The sequence below is a fragment of the Spinacia oleracea genome, chromosome 3 (assembly GCF_020520425.1).
Source record: "Spinacia oleracea cultivar Varoflay chromosome 3, BTI_SOV_V1, whole genome shotgun sequence".
In the NCBI taxonomy this organism is placed as follows: Eukaryota; Viridiplantae; Streptophyta; class Magnoliopsida; order Caryophyllales; family Amaranthaceae; genus Spinacia; species Spinacia oleracea.
The window spans coordinates 9,229,421-9,244,746 of NC_079489.1; the positions used below are offsets into that span (position 1 = coordinate 9,229,421).

The following is a 15,326-nucleotide window of genomic DNA, read 5'->3' on the forward strand; positions in this document are numbered from 1 at the left end:
ACGATTAAATTGTGGATTTATATATAAGTTTTAAACTTTATCCCTAATGAGATTTAGTTATAAGATCTATGTGATCGATAGAGTTTTGTGCGTAACCATGTGCGATTGAGCATTAAATTGAGTTTGACTAATACGGATTGAGCTATTAAGCTTCTTTGGGTATAGTACTTTATTGAGAAATCAGATTCATTTAGGATTACTTATTAGTGACCATGAAGTTTACGCATTAAAAGGATATGAGCTTATTATGCTATTGTGATTATAAGCTAATGGTTTGGAGGTGTGATCTTTGTGTTACAGACCAAATTGAATGTGCAATTGTGTAATTCAGATTAAGGATTTCGATGGTTTAATAGTGAGTTGAAAATTTGAGCTGGAGAGTATGATTTGTGATAAGCTTAAGAAATACGATTTGCCTTGAAGTATAATTTAAATTTGAGTGTCGCTAAGAATATTGAACTTTATATATATACTAGGTTAAAATTGTTTTTTTTCAAGAATCACGTATACAAAATTTGTGAAAAGTTATGAGTAAATTGTTATGATCTTTAAGCGAATATTTTGGACAAATTTATCACTTTGTATAAGTATGGTTTGTGCCAAGATTTTAAATTGTGTTAAAGATTTCAGATGAGGTTTTGTTGTGATACCATACTTTGAGTAAGTGTGAGAATATATATTTTCTCATTTTATTGGATAAGTTTTCAAATGTGTTTTCGTGGGGAAGAAGCCGTTAACAACGGTCATGAACAACACTTGTGTAATTGTGTGTGATCTGTGTAAATGCACATCTGTGCATCTGTGTAAATGTACATATGTGTGGGGACATGTCCTAAAAGTCTTGCAAGCATATGTGAAAAGGTGGGTGACGACCCCTAAAAGTTTGGAGACATTGGTTATTCAACCCGTCTCTATTCGTGTTCTCTTCCCCTAGTTAGTTTATAAGTTTTAAAGACAAACTGTGTTAGAATTTGCTAGAATAAGCAAATATTGTGAAAAAATAAGTGTGTTTATGTGTTTTGGAATATCAAACATATATTGTTTGCAAGATTTAAAGTGTGATTTTGATACGTTATTTATCATTTGTAAGAAGTAATTTTGGAAAATGTTATGGTTTTGGAATATCAATAACTTATAGTTACTCTTTTGAAAAGGTTATACTAGTCTTATGATACTATTTCAAAAATAAATTATCCAGATCGATACGAATTGGAGTTTCAATATCTTCGAAAGAATATATATGTGTATAGCTAGGTTTGAGAGATTTAGTACGAAGAATCATTAGTGGCTATTACAGGTCGAGATGTGTTTGCACTTAGCTTAGGTTCATAATTAAAATCGTGAGAGACGAATTGTGAATCCATGATGGATACTTCTCAAAATATATGTTAAAGTTTGACTATGTTGGATAGTGGATTTGAAGACCTCTTATGATATGAACATCTTTTGCATACCTAGTGAATGAGTATGAAGCATTTGCTTAATTTATTTAATCAACTATGAATATTACAGTTATGATTTATAGATTTATGTGAAATGATTTAAGTTCTTGCATTTTGTTTACAGAGCTTGATTTGAAATACGAATTATGATCGTATCAAATGAGTTTTACCTTACAAATAAATAAATCATGATATCATGTTTTAAGCCACCAAAATGAGTTTCAGATTGGACAGTGTGTACTCAGTTTCCCTGACTTTGTTCTTTGAACATGTCCTGGTGGGGGCAGTTTCTTATGTAGTGACTTTGCAGGTTTAGTAAATGCCGAAGTTAAAATAAGGATCGTGAACGGGGGGAAAGAGATGTACTAGCTGGATTGTATGAATTGAATAAGGTTGTAATAGTTTTATTTGTGAATATTCTTAGGTTAATTATGAGAGTTGTTGATGAGATTGGTTTAATCCTTGGTGGATTAAGAGTTAAGTTTGATTACTGTTTAATAAGCTATTCTAATTAGCAGCTCGTAGAGAGCGGGCTGTTACAGCAACAGCCTCCGTGTTTCTTCAGAAGACAGCACATCAAGAAGTTTAATTTAAAATTCACCTTGTGAATTATATTCTTAGCACTTGAGGTTGCAACAGCCTCCATGATTTCTGCACTCATTTCAAACCAAACCCAGAAAATATAAATAAACAATTCAACAATTAAAGTAAAACCCACAAAATTAAGTAGAATTTGAGCAAAGTAAAAAAGATGTCTTACTGGAAAACAAAACTCGTGTTTTTCTCAAATTTGCGCTCCTCTTTCTTGGAAGCACCTAAACTATATCAAATTTGCAGACGAAATTAGATATACGAAATTACCTAACCTCAAATTCGAAATTTTTGAAGGTTTCTTTATGCGAAAAATTAAAATTGATAATTAGGGTTTTATGCTTCAGCGGGAGAGAGGAGAGGAGAGAGCAAGAGAAAAATAATTCGATAATTCATGTAAATTGAGAGACTGAAACGAGGGGAATAGGGTAATTGAAAGGAAAACCAGCAAAGAGGAGGAGGAAGGGTGAGTGAAAGCATCATTTACCTTAAGTAAGAACGGCGGTGGTGGAGATGAGTTCGAAGGCTAATGACGGTGGATATGAATCTTAAGCTTCACTTTTCCCGGCGAGATTTGATGGTGAACCCGGCGAGATTTGATGGTGAAGAAAATGGAGGTCAGAGTCGGACCTAGTTTGAAGGAAGAAGGAGGAGCTTTTGTCTACCGACGAGAACCCAAAGAAAGAATTAAGCGTGGGTGATATTTTGTCGGGGACATAACACTGCGGCGTTAAACAAAATGACGCCGCTAACTAATTATTAGCATTGATTCGAGGCGTTATAGTTACAACTAACGCCGCCAATAAATTTTTTATCATTTAATTATAGGCGTTTTCAAATTAACGCCGCTAAGTCATAGCAGCAAATTAATATTTTTCTACTAGTGAAACCTGCTATTTATGGAAACCTGCTAAAAATAGTAATTGCCGTAAAAGGTAGCTTCTAAAAGTGGCAAAATCATAAAAGATAGAAACCTGTCAGAATTAGGTGTTGCATTCCAACATAAATCCTAAATGAGATAGAAAACTGCGAGAATCCTATTCCTAAAAGGATTCGGAAATAAGAGTTACGTATTAATTAAAATCCTAACAAGCCTAGAGTTCGTAACGGGCCCAGACGCATTCCGTCACAAATTGATACGCGTTAAAAGACTCAAATTAATCTCAAACTCTACGGATTTTAGAATCCGAATCTGACTAAATAAAAAACTGCCCAGACCCTATTTTCAACGCCTGGCTCTGGGCGCCGAAATCTTCGGCGCCCAGGCCTGGGCGCTGAAAATACCTGGGTACGTTTCTTTTCCTAATTCTTTGTGGATTAGAACTCTGCAATTCTATCTTTCCCGAACTCTTCCCTATAAATAGACCCCTAGTTTCGACATGAAACAACAACACAACAACACATAAGATACTCTGAGTATTGACTCTAAACCCCTTAGCCTAAGCCTCTCGCTGCGAAACTGTTCACGCGTTCTGTCGCAATCGATCCATAAATCGAACAGAACGTATCCTGTCCCATAATCGAGATTCGTTAAATAAAAAGGAGAAATAGCAAAGTCAAAGTGATTAGTTTTCTGAGAACCGTGACGCACCTCTCAAGGGTGCGTCGTAATGTGTCCCTTTTCGATGATTTAACCGCTTTCCTCGCCCTTTTTATGAACTGTTAAACTAACCTAATTTGAATGTTCTATCACGCCTAACAAATATAATATTTTTGGGAAATCGGATTATCATGTTAGGTCCCTTAATGCTATTTAAATCAGATAATCACGATCGAATTAGTATTATATGCTGCATATTGCTAAAATCAATTCAGATTAGTTTAATAGTTAACACATGTCCCTTCAATTATTTATGCTGAGCTAGTAAGGATATCCTGCCTCTGGAGTTATCGACGAGCGAAATACTCCTCTCGGTAGTTACAGTCCCCCGAACCCTCAATCTCTACCTTGCGGGTGTATATTGAGAGATCCCCACACTAGGGATCACAAGGGAACCTACGGCCGTCGTGGTCAAACATAATTGCACTCCCTTTATGTCACGATAACCGGGTTTTGTCAGTTTTTCTCATTGTCGTTAAAAACTGAATGGCGACTCCTATATTACTAGTCGATTGGGTGTATACTCACAGGAAATCCAATTACACTTGATTGAATAAAAAGAATCGTCACACCCACGAGGGACAAGGTCACGCATTAGCCTCGCGCTTTTTTCGACCCCCTCACAATGGGTGAGATTTTTTAATAATTCACATGCAAGGTTTCATTTTAGTGGATTATTGAATATTCCATAAGGGACTAACAAAACAAGAACGGAAGGAGCAGGTAAATTAAGTATAATTCTTGTGAAAAGGATGTACCCTTGGAAAACCTATGGATAATTGAACGCTAAGTATATAAATGTAGTACTCCTTCCGTCCCGTTTTGTTCTTTATGTTAGGTATCATGCACACGATTAACGACTAATTAATGTGGATTGAGATTTTTTTTATTATTATTTGAACAATACAAATTACGTTTATTTATATTGTTATCACTTTTATCTAAAACCCGGCATTGAGAAATTGTGAGAGACTTAATGCTCCAATGGAAAGTGTGAGCGATTAATTAAATGCCTAAATAAATTTAATTGATTCAAATAAGCACTTGGAACAATTTTTAACAAAATATTAGGGACAATTATTTGATAATAAAGGAAATATTTTAAATTTAACGATTAAAATGGGACATCAAAAAGGAATATGTAAAGAATAAAAGGGACGAAATGAGTATAAATGTACCAAACAACATTTTGATAATAGATTAAAGTATTTTTTATACATTGATAAAATATAATAAACCTAAACTTTATAAAAAAAAATCAACTTCAATCTGGGATAAAACTACTACAAGTTTTATTATTACTAAAAATTGAAAAAAGATAAAGCATAACCAACTCTAAGGAACATAAAAAAAATAAAAAAAATCAACTCAAAAAAATACTTCCTCCGTTCCGCAAATATCGCACCATGTTGACTTTTACACTATTCACGTTGTACCTTTGACCATCTTTTGTAAAATATACGTAAAAAGTATGTAATCATGCAAGATCTTATTAGACTCGTGTCGATATATACTTTCTAAATATCAATTTTTTATAATTTTTACTTATACATAATTCAAGAGATAATGAGTCAAAGTCGTGTGTTGGAAAGCGTGAAGTCAACATGGTGCAATATTTCCGGAACGGAGGAAGTATAAGTAGTACTTCGTATATTGAAAAAAATGTAAAGTATAACCAATTCTAAGGAACATAAAAGAAACAAAAAATTTAACTCAAAAGAAATATAAGTAGTACTCTATATATTTTATCAAAATATGCCAAGTTGACTACCGCGTGCGTAGCACGCGGTTGTTCAACTAGTTAATAAATAAAAAATATATACGTGATACCTAATTATTTATCTACGCAACACTCAATCTTTTTAATTCAAAAATAATTTTAAAATCGTAGGCTTTTATCATTCCTTATTGTACAATTATGTTATTAATTTGAGTCTACGTAAAATAACCTTAAATCTTATGAGTAGCATTTTGTATTAATTATTACTTTTATTAGTGTGTTGATGATGTTGAGGTTGTACATTAATTATAATGCTCTGAGGTAGTCTCTTTGTCAAGTGAAACTCATTGAGAAGCTACAATTATTATTATCGGATATCCTCCCGATCATCAAGGTAATTACTAGAGTATCAGTAATTACTCTTAACTACGAAGTATATTCTTAAGCAACTCCTATGAATGATCGATCCAACTTCAAGTTGTTCATTTGTTAGATAGTCGGTAATTGAACTTCTTTAAGTGATTTTTGTTTATTGATTGGAATTATTTTGTGATTTTTGTTTTTCTACTATTGCCGTCGTTCGTTGAAGTACAATTTTCAGCTGATCATAACAGTAGTTCTGATTTTTAATCAACTCCCAAAAGTTGAACACGAAGAATTATTAATTTATAGTTAATGATAAATTATTATCTTTAAAGATATTAATAAAAATAATATAATAAAACAGCTAGAATAGTGAACTAAGTACTACGTCATATACCATCAATAACATATGGATAAATTTATTTAATCTAAATATATGATAACTATTAAGTACTCCCTCCGTTTCTTATTGTTGTATCCGTTTCTATTTTAAGCGTTTCATATTGTTGTATCCATTTAGAATTTATTCTATTTTTGGACATACATTTTATCCTAAAATACTCTTACATTTCTATCTAATTACCAAAATACCTAAAGATTCTACTCATATTCCCACATAATTTTCTCCACCCATAATATTTAATTCTTTTCCCTTCCCCATATACCCACTCTCTCACCTCCTTTATGTAACGCCCCGACCTCTAATTCACTTATTAAAGCATAATTAGCAGCGGAAACATCCTAATTCGGTCAGGACATTACTGCCGTAACTCCCTTTTGGGAATTACAAGGCAACTATCAATCATAAGCTATTAAACTCCAAAATTAACATAATAATCCTTTTTAATTCCTTAATAAAAGTACGTAACTTAATCAAGAATATTTACTTAAACTTTAGAACTTAACATTAACTTAGGTGAACGTTGTAATAGTGAAATCCTCGCCACTACTCTTTTCCATGGTCCCCAGCAGTACCTAAAACGGAAAACAAAACGGTGAGCCGAATACTCAGTAACGAGTTACCTAGCATCGTAACATCATTTCAATTCATTTTATTTAATAAACAGGGAGAATAGAATATAGTAAAACATTTAATAAATCATCATTTCAGAAGCATCATTTCAAAACATCATTTCAGAAATATCATTTCATGAACATTATTTCAGGAACATCATTTCAGGAACATCATTTCAGGAATATCATTTCAGGAATATCATTCTTTAACCTTTTCCTTTTTAATAGTATTATTCTGGTCATCACGACTTTACAGGAAAACATGGTAGGACGTCTCCTACGAACAGGGGAAGCCAATGCTTCATAACAGGGGGAGCCAGTGCTCCATAACAGGGGAAGCCAGTGCTTCTTATCAGAGGGAGCCAGTGCTCCATAACAGGGGAAGCCAATGCTTCTTATCAGGGGGAACCTTGGTTCCATATCAGGGGAAGCCAGTGCTTCTTATCAGGGGGAACCTTGGTTCCATATCAGGGGAAGCCAATGATTCTTATCAGGGGGAACCTTGGTTCCATATCAGGGGAAGCCAGTGCTTCTTATCAGGGGGAACCTTGGTTCCATATCAGGAGAAGCCAGTGCTTCTTATCAGGGGGAACATTAGTTCCATATCAGGGGAAGCCAGTGCTTCCTATCAGGGGAACTTGACCAGTTCTTACACTTTCATTTATCATGTTTACATTTCTTTTAATGGAAAATTAATCAGGAAAATCTCATTCATTCAGGGTGGTTCAATAAACCATTAAATCTTGTTATTTCATAAAATCATTTCTTTCAGGAATAATAATTCATTAAATCAATACTTTGCATAAAGCTGCATTATCGTAAAACAATTCAATCAAATCATACTTATAATCCCGCAAATCATAAAACATCATTATAAAACATCAATCATTCATAACATCATTCATAAATACATTTCGAAGGGATTGCGGGTACTAGCAATAATCGTTACCTCAACCGTAGTTTTTATACTTCCTGTCTGATGGATCGTCCTTCCTGAGCCCCGAGTCCAATTTCTTTCAAAGTATCGAATTATTGAATTAGTATTAAATCGGTACATAATTTTAAAATCAATATTTTATAAATAATAAATTGTAAGTAATGAATTTGTAAATAACGAATAAAAATACAATTTCATAATTCAATGAAAATATTATTAATCCAAATTTCAATCGAAATCTTTATAAATCGATTTACATGAAATATTATTTAAATTTCATAATTTAACGAAAATATTATTTAAATTAAAATTTTAGTCAAAGTATATATATTTAAAATCATCATTTAAAATCTATATTATCAGAATATTAAGTTATGTAATAATTTATGTTCATAAAACATTAATACTTAATTAAAGAAATAATACTCACTTTGAAGTTTTGGGTCAAGAAAAGGATATTGGGCTTGGCTTGGATGGTGGGTTTAGAAGCAGTAAAACCAATTGGGTTTCTTCCTTTTCTTTTTCTTTTCTTTTGTTTTGTTCCCTGGGGCTTTCGAACAAAAACAGGGGAAGCAGGGGGAGGAGGCTCGAAACAGAGGAGGGAGAGGAGAGGAGAGGAGAGAGAGGAGGCGGGGCTGCGCTCGGGTTCTGGACGGCGCAAAGGCGCGGAATCGCGCCGGTAAGGCGATGGTGGTGGTGTGTTCGCGACGGCGAAACAGCAAGGAAGGGGAGGGGGTGTTTCGCGAACAGGGGAAAGCAGGGGAGGGGTGGTGATTTGGGCGATTCTGGGCGGCGGCACAATGGTTCGCCGGAGTATTTGGGGGCGGAGATTACTAGAGGGGTGGTGCGGTCATTGCGGCGTGGTGGTTAAATGGTGGTGGCTACGGTAGGGCAAAGAACGAGGAGGGGCAGGGGAGTGCGAAGAGGAGAGAGAGCAGGGGAGACGGTGGTGCGATGGTGGTGCGATGGTGGTGTTGGGTGTCTACGGTGATGATGCTCAGTAGGTGGTGATGGTGGTCGATGGTGGTTGGCACGGTGGTGGTTGGTTCAGATCAAGGAAAACAAGGAGGGGTGATTTTCATATTTTTGGTTAACTGATTATTGATTTAGAAAAATGGAAAGAAAATGGTTGTTTATAGTGAAAAGTAGAGTGAAAAAGAAGAGTGGAGACCTTGGAGTCCAAGGCATGAACATGGACTGATTTAAGGGAAGAGAGGGAGGAAGGAGTTACGTGAAGGACAAAGGAGGAGGAAGCAAGGTGCCAATTTTCTCTTAGGGGTATTTTGGTAATTTCCTTTAGTTAGGCAAATTTCTGAAAATTTGGTTTCTATTTTAGGAAATTAATTAAAATAGTAATGTTTAATTAAAATCAAGTTTTTAAATAATTCTTTGTTACGAAAAATAAATTTAGTTTTCGAATAAAATAAAAACGTTTCGAAATTATTAGAAATCCGAAAATAATTAAGATTTAAAAACGTCATTAAGCTCGTAAATGTAAAATTAAATTATATAATCTGAAAAATAAATCGTGTAACAATATTAAAATTCCAAACGAAATAAAGCTTCGTTAAAAAAAATAAAGTTTGAAATTAGGATTTAAAACGAATTTAAGCTAAATAAAAATTAATTAAGTATAATTAATCGAGTTTTAAAAATTCAGGGTATTACACTTCATCACCCATCATTATCACTCCTCACTCTTACCTTATTTCTTTATTATTTTCTCACTCCTTTATTTATTATAATCTCTTACACCCAATAATTTCTCTTTACACCCAATCATTACACTTATACCCATATAAACCAAGATTCCAATTTCCTTAAAAACCACCCCAGATTCCAAATGGATACATCAAAAAGAAATGGAGGGAGTATATAATAGAGTTTTATTTACATTAGACCTTTGATATTTGGATCAATTTATATAATAAGAAGTATGAACTGTTATCCCACTTTATTGGACTAACGACATAACTGCTTTGACGTCTGATATTGTCGTGCCATCCAGGTATCATCATGTCGCAGGTGGCGTCGTGTCAAGTGAGCCTGTCAAGTGAGGCGACAGACGACAAAGCCTGGGCGACGTAAGACCAGCGACAGGGCTCTGGCGACAAGAGAAGATAGGTCAAGTTCCAAGCCCAGAAGCCCAACATGGGCCACGCCGTCATAAGATGGGAAAAGGTCCAAGGATTGACCGAAGACTAGGGAGTTTGTTGGAGATGTGAGCAACGGCCAAGGAGGAATCCCTATCTTCCAGGGATCTTCCCAACCAATAGAACCGTTAGCATTGGGCATATAAAAGCATAAAGAACGGCATGACGAAGGACACGTTCATTCAAGTACTCAAACTCTCAAGCTATCAACTGTCTTTAACGTTCATTCAAGTACTCAAACTCTCAAGCTATCAACTGTCTTTAGCGTTCATTATTGTACTTTAGAATTTCAATATCAATTCTCGGAAAAGAAGAGCATAAACAATCATATAGAATACTTAGTGGATTGATAGCCTCATAGCTATCCGCGGTTTTTTACCTTATTCCTGGGTTTTCCGCGTCAACACTTCTCTGTGTCGTGTCTCCTTTATTTGTGTTATTAATTCTTTGCTTAGTTAGTGTCGATCCTAGCCAAAAGTCGCCTCCATACGAATTTTGGCATAAACAGTTTGGCGCCGTCTGTGGGGACATTAACTAGGTTTTACACAAAAGCACCCCTTTCACCATGGCTACTGGAGAGATGACGATCGCAGAGATGAAAGCGGCTTACGAGAAAGCCCAAGCCGAGCTAGCCCAAGAGAGGGCATCCAATGAAACCCTCCAGAAAGAGCTCGAATCTGTGAAGAGCAACAAGCACCAGTCCCGCTACAAAGGTGGGAAGCCAAAAAAGCTAACGTTCGAGATGCCCGATGACTTTGAAGATGTGACCGACGATGAGGAGGAGACCCGTGAAGAAGAAGACAAAGAAGCTCCCGATCCGGTGACCCAACGCCTGAACAAGATGGATGCGCGCATGACGAAGCACTATTCCCGCCTGATGAAGTTGATGACCAGGTTCCCCGGGGCACCTACACCGACGGGTATGCAGCGTCGCCGTTCTGCGAAGCGATCGCTAGAGTGACAGTTCCGCACACACTCCGGCTCCCAATCTGGACCACCCTGTACGACGGGACATCCGACCCCTATAGGCACGTCAACTTCTACAAGCAGCGCATGTGGCAGATCGGGATTCCGCACGACCTAGTGGAACCTGTTATGTGCAAATCTTTCGGCGGCACCCTTGATGGAGCAGCTTTGGAATGGCTCACGAACGTCCCCCCCAGATCCATCTCCTGTTTGTCCGATCTCATCAACGCCTTCTACCAACAATTCGCCAGCAGTCGCCAGTTAGAAAAGCAAACCAGTGATCTCTATCGGTTGGTTCAAGGGCCAACCGAGTCGGACTGCTATTGAGGCGTTCAAGAGAGGCCTCATCCCCAATTCGGAGCTATACCGGGAAATAACCAAATACCCATGTGCAACTTTCGAAGAGGTGCGATCAAGGGCCACCGCCCAGATGCGAATCGAAGACGACGAGGTTATCCGAACAGCATCTCAACGATCGATAGGGGGCAGCAGCGACAGAAGATCGTACACCCCGAGGAACAACAATTGGCGACACCAACCATATGTTCGGCAAAACCAGGTACAAAGTGTCAATCAGTATTATGATACTAACAATGTTTACAGGAACGAGCGGGTCGAACACCCTAACATCTCCGACTACGGCTTCAACGTCGACATTGGAGGTGTGGTGAACGCCCTTCAAAATGTAGGTGGAACAGTCAGATGACCCCGGAAGAACGACAGACCGGACTCCATGAAGGACATGAGCAAATGGTGCGACTTCCACCGCGACAACGGACACACAACCGAGGAGTGCATCTCCCTCAAAAAGGAAGTCGCATACCTCCTGAAACGGGGGCATCTAAAAGAACTGTTGAGCGACAAGGGAAAAGAAACATTTTCCAAAGAGCAAACCACCCTGCCCGGCCCAACGACAAACAGCGAGCGACCAGACCCACCACCATTCAATAAAGTGGTAAATGTTATTTCCGGTGGTTCAGATATTTGTGGACTAACCTCTTCTGCAGCTAAAAAAATTAACAGGGGAGAATCTGAGACCGTAGAAGAGGGACAAACCGAAGACGAGGTCGCACTACACAGGTCCCTGACCGCAATGGCTATCACTTTCGACGACTCAGATTCTGTAGATACACAGCGGGACCACCACGACGGGTTGGTAATATCGCTCCCAATAGGGAACGCATTAATCAAAAGGATACTGGTCGACAACGGAAGCTCAGCCAACGTACTGTTCTTGGAAGCACTACAAGAGATGGGATTAGAAGAGAAAAACATTGTAAGGAGATCAACAGTTCTGGTAGGGTTCAGTGGAGAAGCACTACGGACGGTAGGAGAGATATCGCTGCCTACATACGCAGAAGGCGTCAACATGATGACCAAGTTCAACGTCGTCGATTGTCCATCAGCATACAACGTCATCCTAGGACGGCCATGGATCCACAAAATGAAGGCAGTACCATCAACATATCACCAATCAATCAAGTTTCCAACCAAGTGGGGGGTCATGGAAATCAAAGGGCAGCAAAGAGATGCGAAGAAATGTTATGAGACAGCGCTGAAGCCATCCAAGTCACCCATCTAGCAATTACAGCCAGGGTCGACATCGGACGACCCCGACGACCAACAAATCGACGAGATAGTACTAGACCAGACAAAGCCAGACCAAGTCGTAAGGATCGGAGCCTCACTGCCTGACAACATCAAAAGTCAGATAGTGTCGTTTCTAAGAGAAAACTCAGACTGTTTCTCTTGGTCGCACGAGGACATGACAGGAATCAGCCCAGACGTGATCACCCACAAGCTCAACGTCGACCCCAGCTTCAGACCGGTAAAACAGAAACGACGTAAGTTCGCTCCCGAAAGGAATAAAATCATAGACGAAGAAGTCCAAAACTTGATAGATTCAGGGAAGATCAGAGAGGTCAAATATCCAGACTGGTTAGCAAACGTCGTCGTCGTCAGTAAAAAAAACGGAAAATGGAGAGTCTGCATCGACTTCACAGATATCAACAAAGCTTGCCCCAAGGACCCATTCCCTCTGCCGCAGATCGACGCCCTGGTCGACGCCACAGCCGGACACGAGCTACTCACATTCATGGACGCCTACTCAGGATACAACCAAATCCTTATGCACCCAGACGACCAGGAAAAAACGTCTTTTGTAACGGATAGAGGAATTTATTGTTATAAAGTCATGCCTTTTGGTCTTAAAAATGCAGGTGCGACATACCAAAGATTAGTCAACAAGATGTTTAAAGACCAACTCGGAGACACAATGGAAGTATACATTGACGACATGCTGGTAAAATCGAGGAAGGCTGACGATCACGTGGAACACTTACGACAATCCTTCGACATACTAAAAAAGTACGGTATGAAACTTAACCCGACTAAATGTTCTTTCGGAGTGTCCGCAGGAAAATTCTTAGGTTACATCGTCACCCAACGAGGAATCGAGGCCAGCCCCGACCAAGTGCGCGCGATCATCAACATTCAATCCCCCAGGAACATAAAAGAGGTACAGCGCTTGACAGGAAGAGTGGCGGCACTAAACCGTTTTATATCACGGTCGTCGGACAAGTGTCGATTATTTTACGACGTCTTGCGCAAAAACAAGGGGTTTAACTGGTCCGACGACCACGAAGCAGCCCTGCAAAACTTCAAAAAATACATGATGTCGCCACCCCTCCTATCCAAGCCAAAAGAAGGAGAAGTCTTACAACTCTATTTAGCCGTTAGCTCGACGGCAGTCAGCGCGGTCCTAGCTCGAGAAGACGAAGCACAACAACTACCCATTTATTACATCAGTAAGTCACTACTGGAAGCAGAGACCAGGTATTCCTCCCTCGAAAAACTCGTTTTAGCACTCGTTACCGCAGCCAAAAAACTAAGGCGTTATTTTGAAACTCACCAAATAGTGGTGATGACTAACTATCCAATCAAGTCTGTGATGCGTAGGCCAGAACTGACAGGTCGAATGGAGAAGTGGACGATGGCACTAGGAAGGTTCGACATCAAGTATCAACCAAGGACGGCTGTAAAATCGCAGGCCCTAGCAGATTTTGTGGCAGACTTCAGCCCCGACTTAGAGAGAATAGCAGACGACGAAGTCAAACTCATCAACAACATAGAAGGAATATGGACACTCTTCGTCGACGGCTCATCCAACTTTTGTGGTCCAGGTTTAGGCGTCGTACTGAAGTCACCACAAGGGGACATGATAGCACAGGCAATCTGCTGCGATTTCAAGGCAACTAACAACGAAGCAGAATACGAGGCGCTAATCGCCGGAATGACATTAGCTATGGAATTAGGGGCAAACGGACTCAACATCTTCAGCGACTCACAACTAATCGTCAACCAGATTAACGGCGACTACGAAGCTAAAGACCTAAAAATGACCTTGTATCTCGAGAAAGCAAAAGAATTAACTTCCAAATTCAAACCCTTCTCCATCAAACAAGTCCCAAGAGACCTAAACACACAAGCCGACGCCCTTGCCAACCTAGGATCCGCACTCTGAAAATCACCATTCTCGACCATACCTCTAGTACACCTACTGTCACCCGCCGTCGAAAAAGACATACCACAAGACGCCAGCCTCGTCCTATCAACCTTAAACACAGACAGTTGGACCAAACCCATCTTCGATTACCTAAAGCACGAAACTCTACCCGACGACAAGCTAGAAGCCAGAAAGATACTTTTCAAAGCTTCACGATATGTTATTTTGCAGGACGTACGGTATAAGCGATCAGCAAACGGAATATTGATGCGATGTGCCGAAGAAATCGAATGGGAAATACTATTGAAACAATACCATGAAGGAGAATGCGGAGGACACGAAGGAGGACGAAGCTTATCAACCAGAATCAAAAGAAACGGATACTATTGGCCAGCAATGCTTAAGGACGCCATGAGGTACGTATCCAAGTGCGACAAGTGTCAACGACACGCAGGTATGACGCATAAACCATCTGAATTCTTGCACCCAACCCTAACCCCGTGGCCTTTCATGAAATGGGGGATGGACATCGTTGGCAAACTGCCCGTCGCCCCAGGACAAAAGGTCTTCATGTTAGCCCTAACAGATTATTTTTCCAAGTGGATAGAAGCAGGTGCATTCCAACAAGTAAGGGACAAAGAGGTATGCTCGTTCATATGGACTAACATAATATGCAGGTTCGGAATACCGTCAGAAATCATCTGCGACAACGGATCACAATTCATCAGCGACAAGACAAGAGCTTTCTGCAAAACATGGAACATCGAGCTAAAGACGTCGACGCCCAGATATCCCCAAGCAAACGGACAGGCGGAATCCAGCAACAAAACGATCATCGCGTCGCTGAAAAAGCGGTTGGACGACAAGAAGGGGCGATGGGCGGAAGAACTGCCATCCATCCTATGGGCCAACAGGACGACGCCTAGGACGGCGACGGGACAGACTCCCTTCTCTCTCGTTTACGGGTGCGAAGCAGTACTTCCCCCTGAAGTGACGCTGCCCAGTGCACGATATGGACTCATGACGCCGGAGCAA

The 15,326-nt window shown here is 39.3% G+C and overlaps 1 protein-coding gene and 1 long non-coding RNA gene across 13 annotated transcripts in view; one reads left to right on the top strand and one right to left on the bottom strand.

Annotated features, from left to right (window-relative positions):
• The window catches only part of LOC110799140 (uncharacterized), a 132,063-nt gene that overhangs the window by 80,210 nt on the left and 36,527 nt on the right, over positions 1–15,326 (top strand). The gene's annotated exons all lie outside the window — the stretch shown is intronic.
• Positions 1,995–2,717, bottom strand: LOC130469369 (uncharacterized). The gene is made up of 3 exons (XR_008929872.1): positions 2,521–2,717; positions 2,203–2,262; positions 1,995–2,093 (listed from the first exon to the last, which is right to left on the bottom strand). It is a non-coding gene; the product is annotated as an uncharacterized lncRNA (long non-coding RNA).